The sequence below is a fragment of the Cololabis saira genome, chromosome 23, assembly GCF_033807715.1.
Source record: "Cololabis saira isolate AMF1-May2022 chromosome 23, fColSai1.1, whole genome shotgun sequence".
NCBI lineage: Eukaryota > Metazoa > Chordata > Actinopteri > Beloniformes > Belonidae > Cololabis > Cololabis saira.
Genome location: NC_084609.1, coordinates 15,609,935 through 15,624,309, shown reverse-complemented (window position 1 = coordinate 15,624,309; position 14,375 = coordinate 15,609,935). Strand labels below are relative to the sequence as shown.

Genomic DNA, 14,375 nt, shown 5'->3' with positions numbered 1-14,375 from the left:
AGCAGAGGATTAAGATATGGATTCAACTGCCTAAAATCCAGTGGCTCTAATTCACATGAACTTTATTCATGACAGTGAATTATCTAATGATGCGCACCAGGGGGAAGCACTGTAATCAGGTATTACCGAGTTATCATTTCTCTGTGGCCATCGCCCCTTCATCAAACTCTCTCGGGTGAAATGTGTTCCCAGCAGGAGACTCTTAAAGCAAGACTTAAACCCACACACTTCCACACCTGACTGCACTGTTTGTTCCAATGATTTTCTCTCTCCCTCTCTTTGATCAGCAAGATGAGGTGTATCATGAAGGTACTAGTTAATGTTTATCAGCCTACTGAAAATAAACGGAATCTCCTCATGACTAAAACGTAATGCAGCTCCATTTCAATCCCCACCTCCCCTCCTGATTTCTCCAGGTACACTCAAGATGGCATTTTGTCTCTATTACAAAATCAAGTGACTAATTGAAAGGGATGCTGGAAGGACTAACAAGTTTAAACTAATTAACTGAATTTTCTTTTCTTTTAATTTCCTCCAGCCACCTACCAATCGAGCCCTCGTGAATTCAACAGGTTACACAACCTTGTATATTGCAGCGGTTTGTCCTTTAGACTTCAAAACTCTTCAGGACATTACAGTCAAGGTTGTTCACGTACTTGTATCTCATTAGCCTGGAGATAACCAAACGTCAATTTGTTAGGGAAGACTAAGTAGGGCTATTTATAATCACCTATGTATTTTCACTTATGGGAAAATCTGGGAATTTGAGTTAATCAGCCACAAAGAGAGTGATCAACAGTGATTCGTTTCCATTATTACGGGATAATTACAACTTTGCTGTCTTTAAAATGGAAATTTTTCTGTCAGAACAAAATCTTGTCAATCTTTATTGTGCTTTTTGTTGCTCGTCAGTACACTGTTTTTCAGCTCAGTTATTTTTCAGGCAGTCACTTGAGAAATGTTTGTGAGTGGAAACCAGCTCAGAGCCTTTCAGCATTAATCACTGTCATCCAAGTCATCCTCTTGCAGCTGGAAATGACAAATACATGGCAAATGCCGAGTTTCCATTTCCTAAGATGAAACGGGACACATTTTCAAAAATCTTCTGAGTGGAAAACTTTGAGTTTGGAGCGTTGTTGTAAATTTGATTCACAGATGTTGCCCAATTTGTTATGTGAATATGAGTTCTCAACTTCTTTAAGAAGCTCTGAAGTGTCAGAGAAGTGGTGAAGATCCTGATGAAGCAGTTTTACTAACTTTGTAGTGTGCGTCTCACTTACATGGTGCGTCAAGTGTACTCAGGGTGTGTCCATTACACTTGATGTCTATTAAATGAACACTCCTGCTCGGTGTTCAGTTACTTATCCGAGTTAGGGTGACGTATAACCATTACTATTGTGTGTGTGTGTGTGTGTGTGTGTGTTGGGAGGGGGTTGGTGGCTTAAAATCCAATAAAAGTAGGAGTTAACGCCTGCATTCTTGGAATTCACCTCCCCTGTTATATCGATGCCTGTATCAAATGACTGCAGCTGATAGGAGAAAGGAGTAGAGGCATATGAGAAAATCAAGACATGGGAGCAGCGTAAACATATACAGCTCCTAAGCCGCTGAGAAAACCCAGCGAAACACGCCCAGAAAGAAAATACAAAAGGGGAATGTAGAGAAAGAGAAAGTTTGACAAGTGAAAACCGAAACAAGGGTCGGTAAACTGTAAATACAGACACGGCTGCTGCATGACAGATGGAAAACGAGAGCGCTGTGATGCGATTTGCAGGGGTACGTGTTTTTGCTGGGAGACTTTGCCCGGATAGTTTATTGCACTTTAAGTCTTTTAAATCAGCCAATACACTCACGCGCAGAGACGCTCCTACAGGGGGAGGAGAGAGGAGCCGCGTAAATCAGTTTTGCTGGCTGGTTTTTTATCTGAGAAATGGCAGCTGCGAGAGCAGGTTGGCAGCTGAACCTTTTCCCCCAAAAATGACTAACACAGAGCCACCGCCTCATTGAACAGCAGGAAGGAGGCGAACTGCTGCCAGGTTGAAGTAAGAACAACATCACAATGTGAAAATAATGATGTAACACCATGAAACTTCAGTCCAAACCAACCTAATGTTTAAATCTGCATTAAACTGTAATGAACCAAGGCTGGTTTCTTGTTGACCGATACAACATTGATAACAAAAGATGAGTAAGTCGCCATCGTTACTGTAAACCTGAGACAGACTACAGTTTTTAATATGATTAAAAGATGCATTATGATGCCATTTCACTTAATAACACACGGTACATGGACTTCCACTGCCTCTCCTGAACTATCACTATCCTGGGTGAAGTTTGGCAGGAATTTGGCAGGAATTGACTATTCAGGAGGGAATTAAGGAAAGCTGTGCAATCAACATGATTCGTGACACAAACTTGGCTTAATGGCACCCATACTCAGCTTTTACTTATTTTACTCAAATATTTAATCCAGAGCAGCTTTTTATTTCCCAATTAGATGCTGTGGATATAAGGTCACTTGTCAATTCTTAATTTTGAATTTCAGCTCAAGTCTTAACATCAGAGAAGCTTTATTTTTTATTAATTTATTTTTTAATCTTCCATTAATCTAAGGGAGGATTATGTCACCATAAATTATTGTCCCAAGGATCTGCCTCATCTCCACATATACATTACAGTGCTACATAACACACATTATGTTTGAGCACAGAACAAAGCGCTCTTTCTAGTCAAACAAACCAAATTTTAGGGATCAATCGTGCTTTGGCACGGTTCAGACTGCCGATGTGATTGCACCCTAACTCAAATGAGCTTGTCAGTGTTACGTCTGATTGAGCACCTTGGTGCTTTTGCGTAACAGATTGGAAGTGTAGTCCTGAGAGCGCAGACAAAACATCCATTTATCACCACTAACAAAGCACAGGTATGAACTACTGCAGGTGCAATAAACGAGTACAGCAGAAAAAGATCATAATTTGACATGATTAACTGCTCAAAAGAAGCAAACCGATCACAACAACAGCCAACCATACCTGCCTACTTTTACTTCTCTTTCCATCGTCAGATGCAGCAATGGTGATGGTTTATTTTCCTGTTTGAAATAAATCGGCATGTTCAGAATCCACCTTCTTCTGTCCCCCACGCTTTGACAGCGTAGTGATGACGCTGAAGTTGGTCGACTTGTGAAGCCAAAGGTGATGTTTTTCCAGCTGAAGACAGCTAAGTTAATATGGTTACAGTTAATGCGTAGTGTGTAAATGAGTGCCAAGTCCGGTATGTGTGCCATTGGACTCTTACTGGAAGTGATGATCGGAAACTTTCCTCTTTTGGCTGCTTCATACGAGTTAGCACGATTTTACTTTTCATTGATGGTAAATTATAAATAAAATGAACATGGTTTTACTTGTGATTCTCATCTCTCCAGTCTTAAAAGTTTCAGCTGGGCCGTTGTTGGCACTGGAGACAGTCTGATGTTTCATTTTTAGTTTGTGTGTGTGTATATATATATATATAATTTTTTTTTTTTTTAAATCGTAAAACTTTGGACACATCACTTTCAGAGCATCGACAGAATACTGACAACCAAGTGTAGACTCAATTTTCTTACCGTTAACTTCCCCATCAGAGTACTTGTAGCAAGTGTTTTCATGCAACAGCAGAGGTGTTTTTTTTAAAACACATAATACATAAATTAAATAAACGTATGTATATAAGCATTTCATATGTTTCCATTTATAGAGGTACTACATAGCTTAGTAGTAGTTTAGTAGTAGTAATAGCTCCACCCATGACAGGCTATAATTAATAGCTATAGCGAAATAACATGCACGAAAACTGATTCAGAAAGGATCCCATGGCAAATGTCACCATAGGCTGTTGACCTCGTCACAGCTGTCATGGCTATGGCTTTATGACGGCTGAAAATATTGAAGTAGATCTGATCCATGGCTGAATGGCTCTTAGACTATTTGACAGCTTTCAAAAACCAGACCACCCAGTCCTCCCGCTGAAACCTGCATCACACTGAACTCTGAATACTCTGAACTCTCAGTACTCCCCGTTTGCCAATTCTTTTTCATCAGCTATCTAGTCAGGTTGACCCACAGCTGAAGTTGTTTTCATGACTTTCAGTGACCCTGAATATATTGATCAGGAATAAAACTGAACTGAAGGGGAAGTAGCTTCACTTTGAAGCTGCTTTTGAAGTGTGTTCACTTGAACAAAGAGTGAGAGAAAATGGGCAGCTGAACGCTTTAATTTGAATGTAAAAATTGTTCCTTGTCTCAACGAAGTCTTGAAAAGTGATTCAGAAAAGGGCTGCGCTTGTTTCACTAAAATACATTACCTGTAGACAGCTTCGATTTACAAGAGTTTGACCTGACTCATTGCAGCCTGGAGCTGAAAATGTTAATGGCTGTAATTTATGGCTTTGTTACTGGATAGAAGTCATTTACTATGCAAAGAGGTCAATCATCCTGTACTTACAGCTACTAAATTGCAATGTTTTATTGCTCTCGCCCCATTTATAGCATTTTAAAAGTGTTATTTTTGGATTTTCTGACTACAGAAACATTACTGCACGCAAAATTTTTTTCTTAAGATTTACAGCAGATGTTCAGTCTTAGCTAAAATATTCCTTTAAATGTAATTTATCTACGAGAATTTATATTCAGCTATCTGTTACAAGCCTTTGTGTCCTTCTTGACAGCTTCCAAAGACATTGCTTTATCTAACAATGTGGAAAAATATGGTAGCTGCTTCAAGAATCCACTTAAGACAATCAGGATGTTGTAAGTATTTTTTAAATTAAGGATTAATTTATAGGCAGTGTTTTTCTTGAAATTAAGCATGTTATAAACTTGATTCCCATCATTTTGAAACGTGTTACTCTCGTTATCTTCTTCGATCTATTTTTCCTCTATGAATCTCACCTTCCCAGCCTCAATGTTGCTGCTCAAACTGAGTGGTTAATCCACTGTGGCACAGCACAGGCTTCTCACACAAGTACATGAACACACAACACACACACACACACACAAACACAGGTCTGTGCCTGCAGTGGAAGCCTTCCAGACATGGGATTTCCTTTAATACCCAATTGAGACCAAAGAAACTTTGTGAGAAGAGCATGAAAAACACAGAGCCATCCCCACACAAGCATCTGTGTAAATATACCTGCATAACACACAAACACCAGCCGTCGAAACACACCCTTAACGTACTATAACAGGCTGCTTATAAACTCCCCAGCGAGACATCAGCTGTGCACAAAACGACCACCCTCCACTTGAACAACACACACACACACACACCCCTTTGTGGATGTAGACAGGAATTTGTTGGGACGTAATTACAATGTGGAGTCTGAACAGCATCCGATCAAAATCCAGAGGTTTTATGTCTGGTGTTTGCTGCAGCCCTCAACCTGGTTCACAACGCCAGGCAGCACCAACGTGAACCGAGTGAGTGAAGGCAAATGTGATCTTGCTTTTTTGGTTCAATATAATTTTTTAACGCAAATCAGATTAAAAAGAACATTGCATAGTGAAACTGCATTCCAGCAGTGATATATGGTAGCGGCACACTGCTTCTGTTTTGAAGTTTCAGATAAATATGTGCTGGTGATATGCAACACAGATAAGATATGGCATCAGGACCCAATATATTGTGAACACGTGGACAGTATCAGAGGCTACCAGACCATCCCATCTGTTATAACTGTGGGGAAAAACACTAATTTAAAGTAGGCAGTTATTTTAATATAACCTTGTCACCATCAGGCAGTAGTTTATATGAATACACTATAGATCCACGTTACCCGATCAGCATCAAACATGCAGAAAACCTCAGTATTGCTCTCTACCTTTAACAAACTCCTAAAAACCCGTTTCTCTCCATGAAAATATTCCATTTGCGCCTTGAACTGCTTCCCTTCAGTTGTTATCCAACACTATAAAACCAGTCCACACTACACAATGCCAAGTGGTAATACTAGATCCGCTCTGAAAAACCTGCAACAACAAAGAAAATCAGAACAAAGAAGAATAGGATGAAGATAATCAAAGACAGGAAAAGTAAAAGGTGTTGTTCATTTTTGACCGGATTTGCTCGATTAAACAAACAACTGAGCTACAGTCCTCATGGAGGTGGTCCAGGTTGAACAGCAGATAAAAGAAAAATATCAAATCATAAAATTAAATCATTCAGTTGAAGCTACTGTTAGTGTGGATGCTTTGACAACGTGTGAACGCCATAATAATTATTAACCTTAATGTGCATGAAATAAACAGACTATGATCCACAAAACACGAGGTCTCGGTCCACCTCGAAATACAACTCTGGTACGGTTTCACGGAGAAATAAAAACAGCACGGACCAAAGTTCTAACCACATAGTGCTCGAGATCACATTTCCCACAAAAGGATCCATCCATCTTTTCCTTCCTGCTACAGTTTGACTCCATTTCAAATGTCAAAAGCTTTTGTTCATATTGAGAAGGTAAACAGGCAGGCAACACCTAAAATAACAGACATACTGTACAGCACTGCTTTGGATTTATGCAAAATCCATCAAGAAACTGTATAATCAGGGTTTGACCTTATCCATATGCTTCATGTCAGGCAACTGTTGGTTTAAAATATTTTTTTAAATGCCAAGCAAAGCAAACCACAGCTAAAACCTTGCTTTTGTCCGATTTGTTCTTGCATGCGAGCCTCTCTTGAGGAATCCAGCGCAGGCACAGACCTCCACGATTTTCCTATATACTGTTCCCGTTCAAAATGCTACAATTCAACAAGACTCTGGTCTTAACAGATGAACAAACAAGCGAGTGAAGGGCTCTAATTGAAGTGTTGCTCTGGTTTCGTAAGGTTGTGTTCTTCACCTTAATAACCAGCTTTTCGCTCAATTTACCTTAAAGGACAAATACAGTGTTGTGTTTTGGATTGTTTTATGGCTTCTCAAAGTGGGAGAACTCATGGCACCAGTTAAGGTTTCCTCCTCAGATGACTAATATTTTAATCGGAGGATAATCCAAAACATAAGCATCATTAAACATTCTGTGCCTTTTACAGCACAATATCTTTAGTCATGCAAATATAAATGAGAGCAAGTGCATCCGTCTCCAATTTTCACCACCTGCTGCCAAACAATACTTTGACAAATGAGGACTGCAAGGAGATTACTGATGCCAGGTTCAGAAATATGATACAGTCCGTTGCACTTTATTGGCTTATCAGGTGTGAGGGCTCGTGTTCACATGAAGGAGTAGGGGGAGTGGGCAGTAAACAAATGCAATTACCTGAGGAGAACTTTCCACTAGGTGGTATTGATTTTCTGTAAGGGTGAAAAGTTTATCCCGCAAAAAGGAATGACCAAAAGAAGAAAATAATGCAAAAAAACCATCACACCAAAACACGCTGCAGCCAGTTAGGAATACTCTGCTCTGATGCGATTGATTATATTCATTCAAGCTTAAGACTAGTGATAACGTTATTTTCAGTGGAGAAATTTACCAGACTTACACAGTTAGTGAATATAAATGATATTTAATTAGTGTTCTGGCAGAACGAGCACAAAATGTGTGTAATTTTTTTCATTTCTCTTTAAATGCTTGTTCAACCACAGTCGGTTCAAATGCAACATGGAATTGATTAGCAAAATAAGCTGAAACAGAGACTGTAATCATTGAATTTAACTGGAACTCAGATAACCTGTTTCTGATGAGCGAGTAACAAACCTCTGTGTTGCTCATAATGATGCACGTTGTATTGAGTTAAAATACCTGTTTTATTCTCTCCAAGTCAAGCGAGAAGGCAAAACAAAGAAGGGTTTTGTAGAGCTTTCATACTTTCAGTTTCCTTACATAAATACAACACGTTTTATGTGCATTTATCTTAATTTGGAGCAAAAATCAGTTCTGTTGATATCTGATAACATGGTTTAAAAGAGGGAAGACCTTACAAAGACAACCGATATGAACACTTATTCCTTAAAGCACACCTTAAGCACAATTACAAGAAAAACGTCTGTGCCACACGGTCAGTTCTGGGAGACGAATCAGGGATGATCGGGAAGAAACAAGAGAAAAGTCAACAGAAAATGTCCTCTTTCAACCTCAAACTAAAAGTTGATGGGAAGAACCCAGCCAACATCATTCCCCATCAGATTGTCAGTAAAATTCAAATGGCTGTCCAGACAGCTTTCTAATTATTCCTGTGCATTGAATCGTGTTGTTTCCCAGCCTGTGTGTTCTGTTTCAAGGTTTGAAGTGGATTTACAAGTTTTCTGAAAAACATTTGATCCAATTAGAAGCAAATTCAGGAACACGTGGGGCCCATTTCCCGTCGTGTAAACCTCAGATACATTATCTTAACTTCAAGTGACTTAACCACAACTGACTGCCCCGACTGCTGACTGGATACGGCTGCAAATATTTCTTCACAAATGCATCACCGTCGGGCCAAATGCTCTTTTGCTTTATGAGATCGTATATTTCACAACATATGGAGAGAGTCAAAAACTGCAAGTAAGTGAAAACTGCAATTGAATATGCAGGCTTCATAACGCTGAGCTCTCTGTAGGAATGACAAGCTTCCTGCTGTAAAAGCAAGGCCTGAACAAGAATGCAGGCAGAGTTTCTACAGAGGTTGTTTATACTTCATTGTGCCATAGAAAAGAAGGTCTGTTTTTACTTAAGTCCTACTGTGTCATTCCATAGCCGGGGGTTTTCCCTGTTCCCATGCGCCAAACGGAGCTGTCACTGGAGGGGTGAACCTCCAGGAAAACCACAGAGTAACCTGCTAGGAGTGAGCCCTTACATCACAACAGTGAGGTTAAGACAAAAATAATAATCCAGAATAGATAGAGGACCTCGGGTGCTGAACTCCTGACAAACATGGATGCTGACATCATTTCAGTAGATGAACTAAATAACTACCAGCAACCACTCGACTAACAATAAAACTCGACGGCCTTCATGATCATGAGCTCATGTTTGAACTATGTAGTAATTAAAATAGGCAAAAAGCAAGAAAACATTAATTGCCCTCATTTGTGAGTGCAGGACAAAGAAAACCACAGAGAAGTGCCTGCCAACACTTAAAGAGTTTATGACTTCACAAGAGGACATGTTTGCACATGTCTGGGCTTTATCTGGAAGACAATGATATCACTGGAGAGGGAGGAAAAAAATAAGTCATCAGGGTTCATTCAGGCTCTTGTGAGTCACGACCCTCAACTCCAACAAAGAACTACACGAGTGGTGTTCAGAGAGACGACTGATAGGACAATATCACCAGTAACTGACAAGTCACAATCATTCCTGGAGAGGTCAGGAAGTTTACTTGAATGCAACAGAAAGTCATGTCTGTAATTTAACAGACAAGAGTGAAAAGTAAAAAGAAAAACAGAAATTTGTCCAGAATATGGACGAGACACCGTTCTGGGAGATTATGAAACCAGCAGATTAACTGATGAGGCGTCTCGAGTCTATATTGATAGGGGTGGTGTGATGGTTTCTCACGTAGTGCAGCCTGCAGACTCAACGGTCACACAAATCCTGAATCTGACTTCTTCAATCTTCTCAGAGTATTTTGCACAACAGATGTTGAAAGTCCCACGTTCTTTGCCAATCTTTGGAAACGGCAAAGATGTGAGGAAAGATTTACAGTATACCGACTCCATCACCTGTCACCAATCAATACATCTGTTGATTGTAGAATCTTCCAGAATGATGTCACAAAACGTTTTTTAAATCAAGGTTAATAAAACTGATGAGAATTCCTCCAGGTTCATTTTATTTCTCTCGTTTATAAATATGCTGATGAACAAAAACCCCTGGGTTTTAGGATTTATATCCCTAATTAAGCACAAATGCTCAAAGCTGAATTTAGCTCATATATTACAACTGGTGAGTGAACAACTTGACCATCACTGCTATTCCTCAACAATGGTGAGAAAATGAATCCGTTCAATCCAATGATAGCATCAAAATTTTATCTTTGTTCTGGGTTAAAGTAAGGCCCGTGATGCAACAAAACCACTACAGGGGGCAGTATTTTACACCACCATTCATCTGTCATCCTCTGGGGTAAGAGACAAGTGCAGTGTAACACCACTAAAGCTGCAGGTACTTGGCCATTCAGAAACACTTGGTGACACTGGTGGGCGTTTTGAAGTTGTTCACGACGACGAGCGACCACCAGCCATTTTGCCCCTTGGCCAGTCTGCAAGCTCAGCCTAAATTATCTATCAAGGTGGTAACCTCAAGATGATTAACATGCAACGACAGCTCAACGCCCTGCTCTTCATTTAAATGTATGAACGACGACTGAATACTACTGTACAATGATTTTATATACGGTAACTGCTAGTGTGTATTAGAAGGTGCATCGCACTGCTTTTTTGTGGCTAATTAAAACATGTTGGTTATTTGCTTTTTCAGGATGCAATTCTGGAAACTGGCCATTCTGTCCATTTTTACAAATAAAAAAAATTCTGCAAATTTTACTCAAAACCTTGAATATCTACAAGAAGAATTAACCACTTTCTGCATATGACTTAAAAATAAATAAATAAATAAAAAGAATTTGATAGTGTCTGAATTTCTGCAGCACATGAAATGCAAATTTTAAGTAAGGGAAAAGCTAGCATTAAAAACATTATCCTGATTGGCTTAAATCCACTTGAGCCACAAAATACATCATAAAACACTTAAATTAGCTACTTATCTAGACTATATCAAATTCCTCTTTCCTCAGAGCTACAGTTACAAACCAGAATATGTAGAATAATCAAGATGAGGCCCTGCATCGCCTCCTGTCCACGCACCACATGTTTCTTGTAAAGCTACTGTATGTTACACCAGCATGTGCCATCAGAAAACACACCACCATAGTTGCTTCTCACACATCCACACAGCTGTAAGGTGGGACACATACATATGCAGTCAGGCAATCAGAAATTCAGCTCATTTGCATAATGAGGTTCAGAAGGTGAAACAAAGACCTATCTGCTAGCTCTTCAGCCCCCTCCTGCGTCTCTGCTGGTGGTCTCATTAAATCCTCTCCGTCTCTATGACCTCATCTTTCCTCCGGCCAATCAGAAACTCATTAGCCTGCTGGAAGATCCAGATGCAGAATATTCCAGCGAAAAACCATCTGCCAGGCTGTCAATCACTCTGAGCTTGTGTCTTTACTTGTGGCTGAGGATGGTGAATATTAAAAGATTTATTTGAAGTGTTGAGTTATGAACCGACGTTAGGAAAATGACTAAATGTCCCCCTTAAGGAGATGTAATAACACATAATATTTACATATTCATCTTCATTACATGTGACTCCAATCTTCTTTACACTCACTGTTCGATTATAGTTAACACATGATGAACTCAAACTTATGCCAATCAAAGTCAGTAAGTCAAAACAGTTGTTATTAGACTTGTAGCCCCCCATCTTGTTCCCTTTCACTTGCTTTGGGCTGAGTCAGAAACATTGTGGGATTGTACTCAGGCTTTGCTCGAAGCTGTGCTTTGTGCAAAATGTTAATTTTACGACTGAGCAGTTTACAGACAGCGAGACAGGGACGAATCATATTTCATTAATGCTTGTCATCTATATTTTAAAAGGGGCAATAACAAAGATTTCTACTGGGCCCCACAGCAGAAAAATGACCACGATATATCTGCTGAGCTTGATGGGGTTGTAGATCAATACCAGTGACTCAACCATTACTCCGTCCCCGTGATAAGCTTTTTGGCTCCCAGCACTCCACGTTTTAAGCTGTTCGGGAGGGGAAAAAAAAGGAAAAGAAAAAAAATCATCTGGACTTAAGAGAAACTTTCCAAAGTCATAAATTATTTTGCACTTTTTAGACAGAGAGGAGCTGGACTGTGCCTGTCCAACTTGGTTTAAGGGCAGGTAATGGATCAGTGTGCGGTGAGAGAGCCACAGGTCAAATATATCCAAGATATTAGTTAAAAGTTTGCAGTGGAGCACACAAATGCAGCCTTGCTTCTCAGAATTTAAAACAAGTAATGGTGCTCTTTCACATCAGTCGCTTGGATCAATTTTAGTAACATCCAACCGGTAGAAGAGCAGTCCACCGAATAGTGGTTGGAAACTGGTGAAAGTTTAGAAACTATTTCTTTAAGCCTCATTAAGATAAGTGTTCAATCAGGACTGAGCACGCCCTTCAATTGCCCACAAACAAGGCACCAAACAGAAGTAACCGGCCAGTTCACATAAAACACTTATAATGTATATAAATTAGGAATAAGTCCTGGAGGTTGAACGTGAAACGGTTCCTATGATTTACTTTGCATTGGCAACTTAATTTCAAATCAGGCGGAGAGGCAGCAGAGCAATGGGCCGCTCAGACCAACCCCTATGACCGCTTCAATAAAAACACTGACAATCTGGGTTTAATTGTTTCATTCACCAGTTAATTTCTCTTTACTCGTGTGTTCAAGGTATTTTGGATGAAATTAGTTCTCCTAAAAGGGGAAAAAATACTTGGTGGGCAATATTAACCTCTGAACACTGAATTCTAAGTAGCTGAGGTGTTTGTGAAGCTGTGAGGGATGAAATCACTACTTTGTGGCCTTAAACTCAGCAAAAGGGTGCATTTATGTTCAAGTCAACCACTCATTTCCTTTTGCCATCCGATACTGGATTCTTATTTCATCTTAATTATTCATCAGACTACCAATTATTCTTCATTAAAATTCCCAAACTACAGTTAATGATTTATGACAGCCCTTGATATAAGGGGCTTTCAGTCTGGATGCTTTTTCTTTTGACCCCCTCTCACATTTCTGCTTACATTAGACTAACTGCCTTCGTTACCAAGAAAGATTGCCCTGCAGTGATACGAGACTTCAGTGAGAACAGAAGAAAAACTACTTTTTAGACAACAAGAAAATTAAGGTCCTCCGTTGCAATTAAGTTGTTTAGTGTTGCTTTCAGTCAAAGTGCTACTCTTCTGAAAACTTCCAAGTCTGCAGTTTCAAAACAATTAGACCAGAAAAAGAGCAAAGAGACGGTACACAGACTGATGCACCATAGCAGAGGAAGCATAATAACAATTAAAGCAGCTAGTCATCCATTGCTTTGCTGTTATACACTCAATGCTCTGGAGACTTGTGGAACTAATTCAATGAATCATGTTTGACAGGAGGTGTCCACTTTTTAAGCATCAAAGACATGCCTGGATTCGGCACTGATTCTTTCACAAAGCTTCACAAAGTCAGCGTCTTGTTGTGTCATCCCCATCACAATACCTTAACACTAGCAGTCAGAACACATCCTCCGCCTCCCACAAAGGTCTGACATCTTGCTTTGAAGCCGGACGTGATAAGGACCAGCGGTGTGGTCTGTGTTCACAGCTCCCTGCTGGCATCAATCACTGTCAAAACTCTTCAAACCCACTTAAGCTCCTGTTCTCATGGGTTCCTAGGATCACAGGCTCCAAGTAATCCAAGGACTGACGAGAAGAAAAAAAAAAAACGTTATATGTCTCCTTATATTTCCCAAAGCATCACAAACTTGTGCTACTGAGATTTTTTTTTACTGGGACACATTCCTCTGCAGTTATTCCAACCAAAACTTACTTACAACTAAAAATAACTGGCTGGTGAGGGTTTAATTAAATGTAATGTTCCTAAAATGTCACCAGGATGCACTTTTGACCAGAATATTGAGGAAAATTAAATACGAACGCACTGAGCCTGAAAGAGGGAAATGCCAGTTTTTAAAGAGTCAAATTAAAAGACGGGGGGCTGGTCATTAAACATCACTGGTGAAAAGACCAGTGGGTTAAGTGTGTTAATGGGTGAAGGGTTGCAGCCACGGTCTTGGAGATCCAGGTGTCAACTGCCGTTCAAGTTCTTCACATCAACATGGCTGAGAACGTAAGCAGATCGAGACATATCTGCCTCCAACTTTCTTGAATTTGTTAAGTGAGACTGGCTCTATGAGATTAGAGTTTTTGCTGTCAATTCCAAGCTGAAGAGCAGCATTTTTAAATGCTTTTTTTTTAATGAGTTTTAAAGATTTGTCTATAGTATATTTCATTCAAAACAGAATTCTTTCAAGTAAATAACTTTGCCGTGCCAGAGGAGAAAAATAAGCCCCTCTGTGGTCTCAAACTTAAAGGGGACCCATTATGGCATCTAATACCTATTTTAAACAGGCCTTGAATGTCTTAAAAACAGGCTTTTGATTGTTTTTGCTAAATAAATGAGAAATTCAGCCTCTGAGCCATGTCTTTATCATCCCATTCTCTAACCTCCATCTCTATGAGGGATTCTGAGTGGGCGGGCAGCTATGATAATGAGGCACTGTGCTGATTGGCTACCTAACGCGATGGTTAGTTGTG

At 39.8% G+C, this 14,375-nt stretch overlaps 1 protein-coding gene across 2 annotated transcripts in view; it reads right to left on the bottom strand.

The window, feature by feature from the left end:
* Positions 1–14,375, bottom strand: part of LOC133423999 (plexin-B2-like) — a 172,311-nt gene that overhangs the window by 128,790 nt on the left and 29,146 nt on the right. The window lies entirely within an intron of this gene.